The sequence below is a fragment of the Odontesthes bonariensis genome, chromosome 6 (genome assembly GCF_027942865.1).
Source record: "Odontesthes bonariensis isolate fOdoBon6 chromosome 6, fOdoBon6.hap1, whole genome shotgun sequence".
NCBI lineage: Eukaryota > Metazoa > Chordata > Actinopteri > Atheriniformes > Atherinopsidae > Odontesthes > Odontesthes bonariensis.
The window spans coordinates 21,971,799-21,981,700 of NC_134511.1; positions in this window are offsets into that span (position 1 = coordinate 21,971,799).

The window sequence follows — 9,902 nt, forward strand, 5'->3', positions numbered from 1 at the left end:
TTTAAAGTCGGGTAAATCAGCAGATAAGCACGTTTGAAGATATTTGTGTTTAAAAATGATACGATTATTAAATTATTGTGCACAGTTTCTGTCGCTTAAACTCAAGAACACTTGTTTCTGTGTTCCTGGAGAAATTGTTAAACTGATGTAGATATAACATTCCTTACGCCAATGAAGGCACCATTAAGCAACAGTATTCTGACGGCAATCATTTCATTTGAAGTGCAAGTGCACTTTTTTTCACAGTTACTAACAGTTTAGGTACTTAATTCAAATTGCGGCTGCTGCTCTTGAAATAACTGTAAAAATAAATTCAATGCATGAAAAAGTTTGCAATGCATTCAATTGGGTTTCTTTAAGCCCCAAAAACCCTTACGAGATGGTCCAGCACCCTCCGTATCTCCACCAGAGTCATGTTGATGGTTGCGCTCGAGGCCGCATCCCTTGCTCCGCTCTCCACAGGCCTGCAGGGTGCTTGCGTAATGAGCAGGCACAGGAAGATAAGGACGCTAGCAGTAACTTGAAAAAGTAAACAAAAGAGGTTAATCAGATTTGAAAGCGAACATATGTTCATATAACATATGAGCTGCAGCCACAACCGGAGAGTTTCAAGGTTGCGCAACTTTTCCCGCCGATTACTGAGTATTGATGGGCTGCCTGGTTTAAACAAAAAAAAAAAAAGACGCAGTGGGAGAGTGAAGCGCACTGAAAGATGCTTACCACCGCGGAAAACCATGACTTCAGGAGGGTTCAGTCAACAGCAAGCTCTGCTCTGATGTGACACTTTCTGTTCCCCATCTTTTGAGGGTCACTTTTATTATCACTCATTAGATAAAAATCAGCATCTTAATACTTTCCTGTGCTGTCATAGGAATAACCGCAAGTGTAGGATTCAATTTACTTTATGGGGTTTCCCTGTTTGGAGTCTGTTGAGTAAAAACTACTGAGATTAATCTATTTCAACTTAATAATGATTCATTAATTCATAATTCATAATTCTTATTAATTATATTCACAGATTCTCAGTTTATTTCTATAGCGCCAAATTACAGCAAATGTCATCTCAAGGTACTTAAATAATATAGTCCAATTCAAGCCAATTGGAGTTCATTTCATTGTAATCATAATTAATTTAAAAATAAATCCAATTCATTCATATAGAGCCAATTCAAAATCTATTTCCTAGCTAAGAAAACCAACAGATTGTACCGAAACTTCTCTTCGGTCCAATCTCCCGTCCTGAGCCTGTCTGACGCGACTGTGGAGAGGAACGACTCCCTTTCAACAGGAAGAAACCTCTGACAGAACCAGACTCAGGAAGGGCGGCCATCCGCCTCGACCAGCTGGGGTTTGAGAAGACAGAAAAGAGGGAACAACAAACACTGTAACACCAGTTAAAGGATACCTGTTGGAACAGGGAAACATGAGTTAATGTTCACAGTAATGTCACATAATATCATTTGAGAAATTAAACAGGGGAAAAAGAGAGTAAAGTGAGGAAAGGTGTGACAGGTGAAGCCCCCCAGCAGTCTAGGCCCACAGCAGCTTAACTATGGGATGTTTCAGGATCACCTGAGCTATCCCTAACTAAGTTTTATCAAAAAGGAAAGTTTTAAGCCTGGTCTTAAAAGTGGAAAGGGTGTCTGCTTCCCGGACATTTACTGGCAGCTTCTTCCACAAGAGAGGGGCCTGATAACTGAAGGCTCTGCCTCCCATTCTACTTTTAGAAACTCTGGGAACCACAAGTAAACCTGCAGTTTGGGAGCGAATATCTTATGAGATCTTTAAGATGATGGAACTCGGTCATTAAGAGCTTTATATGTGAGGAGAAGAATCCTAAATCCTATTCTGAATTTAACAGGGAGCCAATGAAGACAAGCTAAAATTGGAGAAATATGATCTCTCTTGTTAGTTCTCATCAGAACTCTCAGTTCAGAGTCATCCAGGTCTTTATGTCTTTAAGACGTGCTTGTAGCCTGACCAACCTACTGTTTTCATCATAGCAATGGAAATTTATGCCATGGTGTATAATAATGTTACCTAATGGAATCATGTATAAAGTAAAAAGAATCGGTCCAAGCACAGAACCCTGAGGAACTCCATGACTTACTCTGGTGTGTGAGGAAGATTCTTCATTTACAAGAACAAACTGAAATCTTTCAGATAAACATGACTTAAACCAGCCTAATGCAGTTCCTTTAATCCCAGTAACATGTTCAAGTATCAAATGCAGCACTGAGATCCAACAGGACAAGCACAGACATAAGTCTGCTATCGGAGGCTAAGAGGAGATCATTGGTAACTTTACAGCCCTCATAGGGATCATAACTGACAGTACAAAGCTGTGCAGGTTATACTTTTATGTTCTATATTTACATGTACAGTGTTGTAGGATCTCCTCTTCAGAAGGGGTCTTTTCTGTTCTTTGTTGGTCACTCAGGGCTACACTATTGTCTGAGACTATAGTCCATCTGAACACATCAGGTGAGGGTGCTTTTCAGCAGGAAGATTCATTGTTTATAAGGGTACAGTTTGCTTTACATGGATTGATTACCCATGTTTGTTTTTTTTCCTGCCCTTGGTTACACCATCATGTTAACAACAGACACAGAAGAAGAAGAATACTCTTCCAAGTGGAAAAACGCAGCACTAAAGGGCTAACCTAAAGCAATATCCAAGAGATGTTTACCCATCCAAACAACTCATTTGTTTCTTCACAGACATAATATCTGGTGGATTGCACTGCTCTGTTGACAGCTTGAGAGTAAACGCCACACAGATGTAGCCATCACATCTGGCGTACGTCAGCTGCTTCGTCAAAGTGTCCATACCTGTAATCCCTGTGGGCTGATATGTCTTTTATGTTTTTTTGTTTGTTTGTTTTGTGGCTCAGAACTCCTCAGGCCGATATGGATTTTAAGACACATTTTTCTTTTTTTTTCTTTGCAAAACTTGACTTTACAGTTGAAAAAAGCAGTCTTTTTTATGAACATGCAGCTTTTTAGGGTGTCGTCTTTTATTGAGGATTGCAGGTGTCTTAAATGTTTTGTTTGTTGTTTATTTTGTTCCACCAGGTAATGTACCTGTTAAATGGATAAAGCACAAAGCAGAGATCAAAATTCTTTTTTTCTTAATTATTTGTTTATTTTCTTCTTTTTTTTTACAGTGCGCAACTTTGCATCACATTTAGTGTTGCAAGTAAAATATTAAAAGTTCCCATGAAACGGTGAGCAGTGTGCCCTTAGTTTCTGCAAACTTGCGGAAAGCGGAACCTAAAGGCCTCTTCTGATTGGTTAGTTTCAGTGGTCTGAGGGACCACCTGATCACCTGCATTGGTTCAACTAAAATGCATCATTGCAGAAGGTGTTTGAATCATGCACATGCAAAATGAATCATCAATATTTAATATTTCCATGAAATGGGTAATAGTTTTAAGTACCAATACAAACTTAAGGAAACTACAGTTTTATGATTTTCAGGGCAGATGTGAGTGTATCCGGGACACATTTTTTAAAATTTAAAAAAAAACACAACATTGATTTCACGGGAACTTTAAAAGCGTGCTTGCACCCTGAAAGAATTTATTGGGGTTTTGTTTTTGTTTGTTTTTTAGAAAAAAGAAATGCTCCTCTGAAAGCAGCTATTGTTGCTTGTAAATGATTATTTTCTTTGTTGTGATCGTTTCCTCCTTCTGTTTACGAATAGAAGCACAAAGAGGCAACAGTGTTCCCCTTTAGCTCGGTTTGAATTTTATTGGGCCTTTTCCCTCCCACATCCAGGTTGGGTTTCCCCATTTTTGTTCGCCATTTCTGTGAAGGAGCCTTGGCTTTATTCACGGTGTACAGTGTATCTCTGCAGATTGGATCTGCACTTGTTGTTTCTCCCAATATTTCTGTATGGTATTTTGTTTAAAGAAACAAAACAAAACAAAAACAACGTTTTTTCTTATGCTGTGTATGAGTGTTCTCTGGGTTCTCCAATGCAATGTGTTAAGATGCCTTAAATGATTATGTATCACAATAAAAACACAAGAAAATTCAACTTACAAGCTCATTGTTTTATATTCTGGATTTATAAATATTCAACTTCAAATTAATATCCAATGTTTAGTGCATTTAAAATAAAAACAAAAAAAAAACTTTCAGTACAAATACTTTCTCATTCTGAAAAACAGCTACAAAAAACCCAACTAACTCAATAACTTAAAACCGTCAAAAAATAAATACAACACTACTGAAATCGGATCTTTGAATTACTAAGCCGTTTGTCCACAAGCTGCAGCAGACACTTGGCATACGCGTAATCATAGAAGTCCTGCTCAAAGGTGGGCAGCTTGCAAGTCACGGGGACAGTCTGGTTGCACTGCTGCTGCTCCACAGCCTGAAGGTACTGGCTGCTTGTATCCAGGTGCTCTGACAGCTCCGGGATGCGCTTGGAGAGCGCCTGCATGTAGCAGCGGAACGAGGAGAGGTGATGAGCTGTGAGGGGCTGCTGCTCCGGCAAGAGCTGCTCCGTCACGTTCAGGGACGCGCAGGCTATGTTGGGTAACATTCGAGGGTCAGACTGCAGGAGACGAACAGTGAGAAGTAGAGGAAATAAATGTTAATTGAGAGGTAATTGAGATGTTATGTTTCTTATTTATCTGCTTCATGTGACTACTTTTTAATGGGAACAATCTCACAATCGTTGATTTAAACTGAAGCACAGAAATCTTGCCTTTACTTTAAAGTCGGGTAAATCAGCAGATAAGCACGTTTGAAGATATTTGTATTTAAAAATGATACGATTATTAAATTATTGCGCACAGTTTCTGTCGCTTAAACTCAAGAACGCTTGTTTCTGTGTTCCTGGAGAAATTGTTAAACTGATGTAGATATAACATTCCTTACGCCAATGAAGCTACCATTAAGCAACAGTATTCTGACGGCAATCATTTCATTTGAAGTGCAAGTGCACTTTTTTTCACAGTTACTAACAGTTTAGGTACTTAAATCAAATTGCAGCTGCTGCTCTTGAAATAACTGTAAAAATAAATTCAATGCATGAAAAAGTTTGCAATGCATTTAATTGGGTTTGTTTAAGCCCCAAAAACCCTTACGAGATGGTCCAGCACCCTCCGTATCTCCACCAGAGTCATGTTGATGGTTGCGCTCGAGGCCGCATCCCTTGCTCCGCTCTCCACAGGCCTGCAGGGTGCTTGCGTAATGAGCAGGCACAGGAAGATAAGGACGCTAGCAGTAACTTGAAAAAGTAAACAAAAGAGGTTAATCAGATTTGAAAGCGAACATATGTTCATATAACATATGAGCTGCAGCCACAACCGGAGAGTTTCAAGGTTGCGCAACTTTTCCCGCCGATTACTGAGTATTGATGGGCTGCCTGGTTTAAAAAAAAAAAAAAAGACGCAGTGGGAGAGTGAAGCGCACTGAAAGATGCTTACCACCGCGGAAAACCATGACTTCAGGAGGGTTCAGTCAACAGCAAGCTCTGCTCTGATGTGACACTTTCTGTCCCCCATCTTTTGAGGGTCACTTTTATTATCACTCATTAGATAAAAATCAGCATCTTAATACTTTCCTGTGCTGTCATAGGAATAACCGCAAGTGTAGGATTCAATTTACTTTATGGGGTTTCCCTGTTTGGAGTCTGTTGAGTAAAAACTACTGAGATTAATCTATTTCAACTTAATAATGATTCATTAATTCATAATTCATAATTCTTATTAATTATATTCACAGATTCTCAGTTTATTTAAATAGCGCCAAATTACAACAAATGTCATCTCAAGGTACTTAAATAATATAGTCCAATTCAAGCCAATTGGAGTTCAATTCATTGTAATCATAATTAATTTCAAAATAAATCCAATTCATTCATATAGGCTAGAGCCAATTCAAAAACTATTTCCTAGTTAAGGAAACCAACAGATTGCACCGAAGCTTATTCTCTTCGGTCCAATCTCCCGTCCTGAGCCTGTCTGAGGCGACTGTGGAGAGGAACGACTCCCTTTCAACAGGAAGAAACCTCTGACAGAACCAGACTCAGGAAGGGCGGCCATCCGCCTCGACCAGCTGGGGTTTGAGAAGACAGAAAAGAGGGAACAACAAACACTGTAACACCAGTTAAAGGATACCTGTTGGAACAGGGAAACATGAGTTAATGTTCACAGTAATGTCACATAATATCATTTGAGAAATTAAACAGGGGAAAAAGAGAGTAAAGTGAGGAAAGGTGTGACAGGTGAAGCCCCCCAGCAGTCTAGGCCCACAGCAGCTTAACTATGGGATGTTTCAGGATCACCTGAGCTATCCCTAACTAAGTTTTATCAAAAAGGAAAGTTTTAAGCCTGGTCTTAAAAGTGGAAAGGGTGTCTGCTTCCCGGACATTTACTGGCAGCTTCTTCCACAAGAGAGGGGCCTGATAACTGAAGGCTCTGCCTCCCATTCTACTTTTAGAAACTCTGGGAACCACAAGTAAACCTGCAGTTTGGGAGCGAATATCTTATGAGATCTTTAAGATGATGGAACTCGGTCATTGAGAGCTTTATATGTGAGGAGAAGAATCCTAAATCCTATTCTGAATTTAACAGGGAGCCAATGAAGACAAGCTAAAACTGGAGAAATATGATCTCTCTTGTTAGTTCTCATCAGAACTCTCAGTTCAGAGTCATCCTGGGGTCCGTTTCACGTAGCAGGTTCAACCAACTCTGAGTCTATTCCTGATCTCTGAGTTGATCTACTCTGAGATAGAAAACTCTGAGTTTTCGGTTCCAGAAACTCTGATTTGAGTGAGGTTAATCAACTCTGAGTAAGTTTTACCTTGAGTTTAGCGCGTGCACCACAACTTTAAAAAGCTAGCATCAATGGAGCCCCGATTCGACGAGTCACCACGGCAACGGGGAAGAGGCGGGGCTACGTTTTTCACCAACCTCGAATTGGAAATCTAAAGGCTGATTCTTACTCGGCGCAACCTCGCTCTTAAGGCTGATTCTTACTCGGCGCAACCTCGCTCTTACTAGCTGGTCGCAAATGGCGCAAACGGTCACGTGACCCAAAATTCCGCCACGCCCCCCGTCGCAAGCTAGAAAATCCTCGCGTGGCGCAAGGGCGCGCACACAACTTTTTTTCTGACTTCGCGCGCGCTCAACCGGAAACAGCTGACCAAAAAAAAGAAAAAATGAACACTGCAGAGACCGCGGTGACCGAGAGGATGCGCCTCTACAAACATCTGTACGACACGTCTATGAAGTTACACTGGGACAACGTTTGACAAAGTTCGTCTTGTTGCAAAGGACGAACATTCCACCTTCTCTTCTGTTTTTGCCGCAGCCGCTTAGCTCTGAGATACATATACAGTTCTACACCCAGAGTAAATTCATTCAGCATTAGATGTGCCAGCCTCTGCTGACGTGACACCACAGGTGGCATTGTGTATGCTTTCTTCGTGTGCTTTTCAGCTTGTTTCCTCAACAGTGACGCCCGCTGGTCTGGAGAGAACTGCAAATGTGACGCATACTCGGAGCAAACTGCGCTTATGAGCTGAAGGAACTGTGAAGGGGCTGGCGCTTTCGATGACATCATTAATGGTTCTCGAGCCAGAACAGTTGCGCGTTTGCGCCGAGTAAGAATCAGGCTTCAGGCTTTAATGCGCTCATACGGCGAGTTTCAATACGTTTTTAGAAATAAGTGCACCGCTGCAGCAGTGTAAGTTTAAATGTAGTCCTTTGCAATCACAATAATATTACAGGGGAAACTGCTTGAATGGTAGCCCATTCATTTATTTCATTTAGGTGCAATCCCGCAGGGGAGAAGCGCTCTTGGCAGCAGTTTAAAGCTATGGTAGGTAATCCTAGAGAGCTAGCAAGAGAGCTAGCAAGATTCGAAAGTGTCCACTCCTCTAAGCTCCACCCCCCCCTCCCCATTCCATCAGTGCTTCATCCAAAGCCGGTAGAACCGCGTGCGCACATGGAGCAGGGAGCCGGCAGAGGGGGGCATAGGCAGAAAGCAGAGACATCTGATTGGTTTTTTGTAGGCGACCAATCCGAGATCAGCGGGACGCTGATCTCGGATTGGTCAGCTTTTTCTCAGTCCTGCAGCTGCCTCAGAGGTCTGATTATTTTCGTCCCTTTTTCTAAATACATCTTGTATAGATTTCTCTCAGGATAGACGGACCATTTCACCCAGTATTACAAAATGTGTTTCTGAACAGGATTACCAACCATGTCTTTAAGATGAAATATAAAAACATTGTTCAAACAGGTGAGACCTCAGCATGGAGGCACCTCATTTTGATCATGTTTTACACTGTAAAATAAATATTAAGTGGCTATTTGACTGTGCAGTTATTTTATTCCCAACATAATGCTGTTTTCACACACATAAACTATGTCTTCTCATCTATACCATCCATCCATCCATTATCTATACACCGCTGAATCCGTCAGTCGGGTCGCGGGGGGGCTGGAGCCTATCCCAGCGGTCAATGGGCAAGAGGCGGGGTACACCCTGGACAGGCCGCCAGTCCATCACAGGGCCACATAGAGACAAACGAGACAAACAACCATACACACTCACAGTCACTCCGAAGGACAATTTAGAGTCATCATCTATATCATGTTCTGTTAAATAATTAAGCCTATTTAAACTAACACAGACTTCTACGGAGCCAACAGAAAGAAGGCAGATGCCCGTAAAACGGGTGGTGGCCACCACCTCTAACGGGAGGCCAGTGGCTGAGGGAATCCACCCCCAAGACACGAGTGCCTTTATAAAATATAATAGGCCTATATATGTCTTTTTTAAGCCTATTCATACAAATATTTATTTGTCTTTTATGTCTTTTTTTTCTTTTGCCCCAACACATTCTGATGGTGCCGCTCAAAAAGATAATTGTCTGTAAATGCAAAAATCTATGCGCGGTCTGAAAACCGACTCCGACGAATTTTTATTTCTCTGCGCAATAATGCTGCACCTTCATCCACGGGATCGTTCTCAAAAGGACATATTCGTGAAAAATGTCGCCTCCTACTGTGCCTAATGGACTTATAGAAGTAGAAGAAGTCGCTCTGCTGACTGAATGAATGAGGAAATCAAATGTCGTGTGTGGCTGAAAGAGGGCGGAGACAGAAAGAAACTCAAGGTTTCTTGAATAAAACCTGGTCCCGACCAGGTTAGGTTCAGAGAGTCTGTTACTCCGGTAACTGACCGTGAGGTTAAGTTACCTCTCTTTGTGAAACAGGCTAGAGTTACCCCTCTTTCTCGGGGTTGAGTTACCTCCCTTTGTGAAACGGAAAATTCAGGGTTTCCCTCATTTCAGGGTTAACCTACTCAGAGTTTTCACTAAACCTGCTACGTGAAACGGACCTCAGGTCTTTATGTCTTTAAGACGTGCTTGTAGCCTGACCAACCTACTGTTTTCATCATAGCAATGGAAATTTATGCCATGGTGTATAATAATGTTACCTAATGGAATCATGTATAAAGTAAAAAGAATCGGTCCAAGCACAGAACCCTGAGGAACTCCATGACTTACTCTGGTGTGTGAGGAAGATTCTTCATTTACAAGAACAAACTGAAATCTTTCAGATAAATATGACTTAAACCAGCCTAATGCAGTTCCTTTAATCCCAGTAACATGTTCAAGTATCAAATGGAGCACTGAGATCCAACAGGACAAGCACAGACATAAGTCTGCTATCCGAGGCTAAGAGGAGATCATTGGTAACTTTCACCAGTGCTGTTTCTGTGCTATGATGCACTCTGAATCCTGACTGAAACTCTTGAAACAGATTATTTCTATGTAAATGATCACAAAGTTGAGCTGCAACTATTTTTTCAAGAACTTTAGACACAAAAGGGAGATTGGATATAGGTCAATAATGAGCTAACACTTCTGAGTCAAGA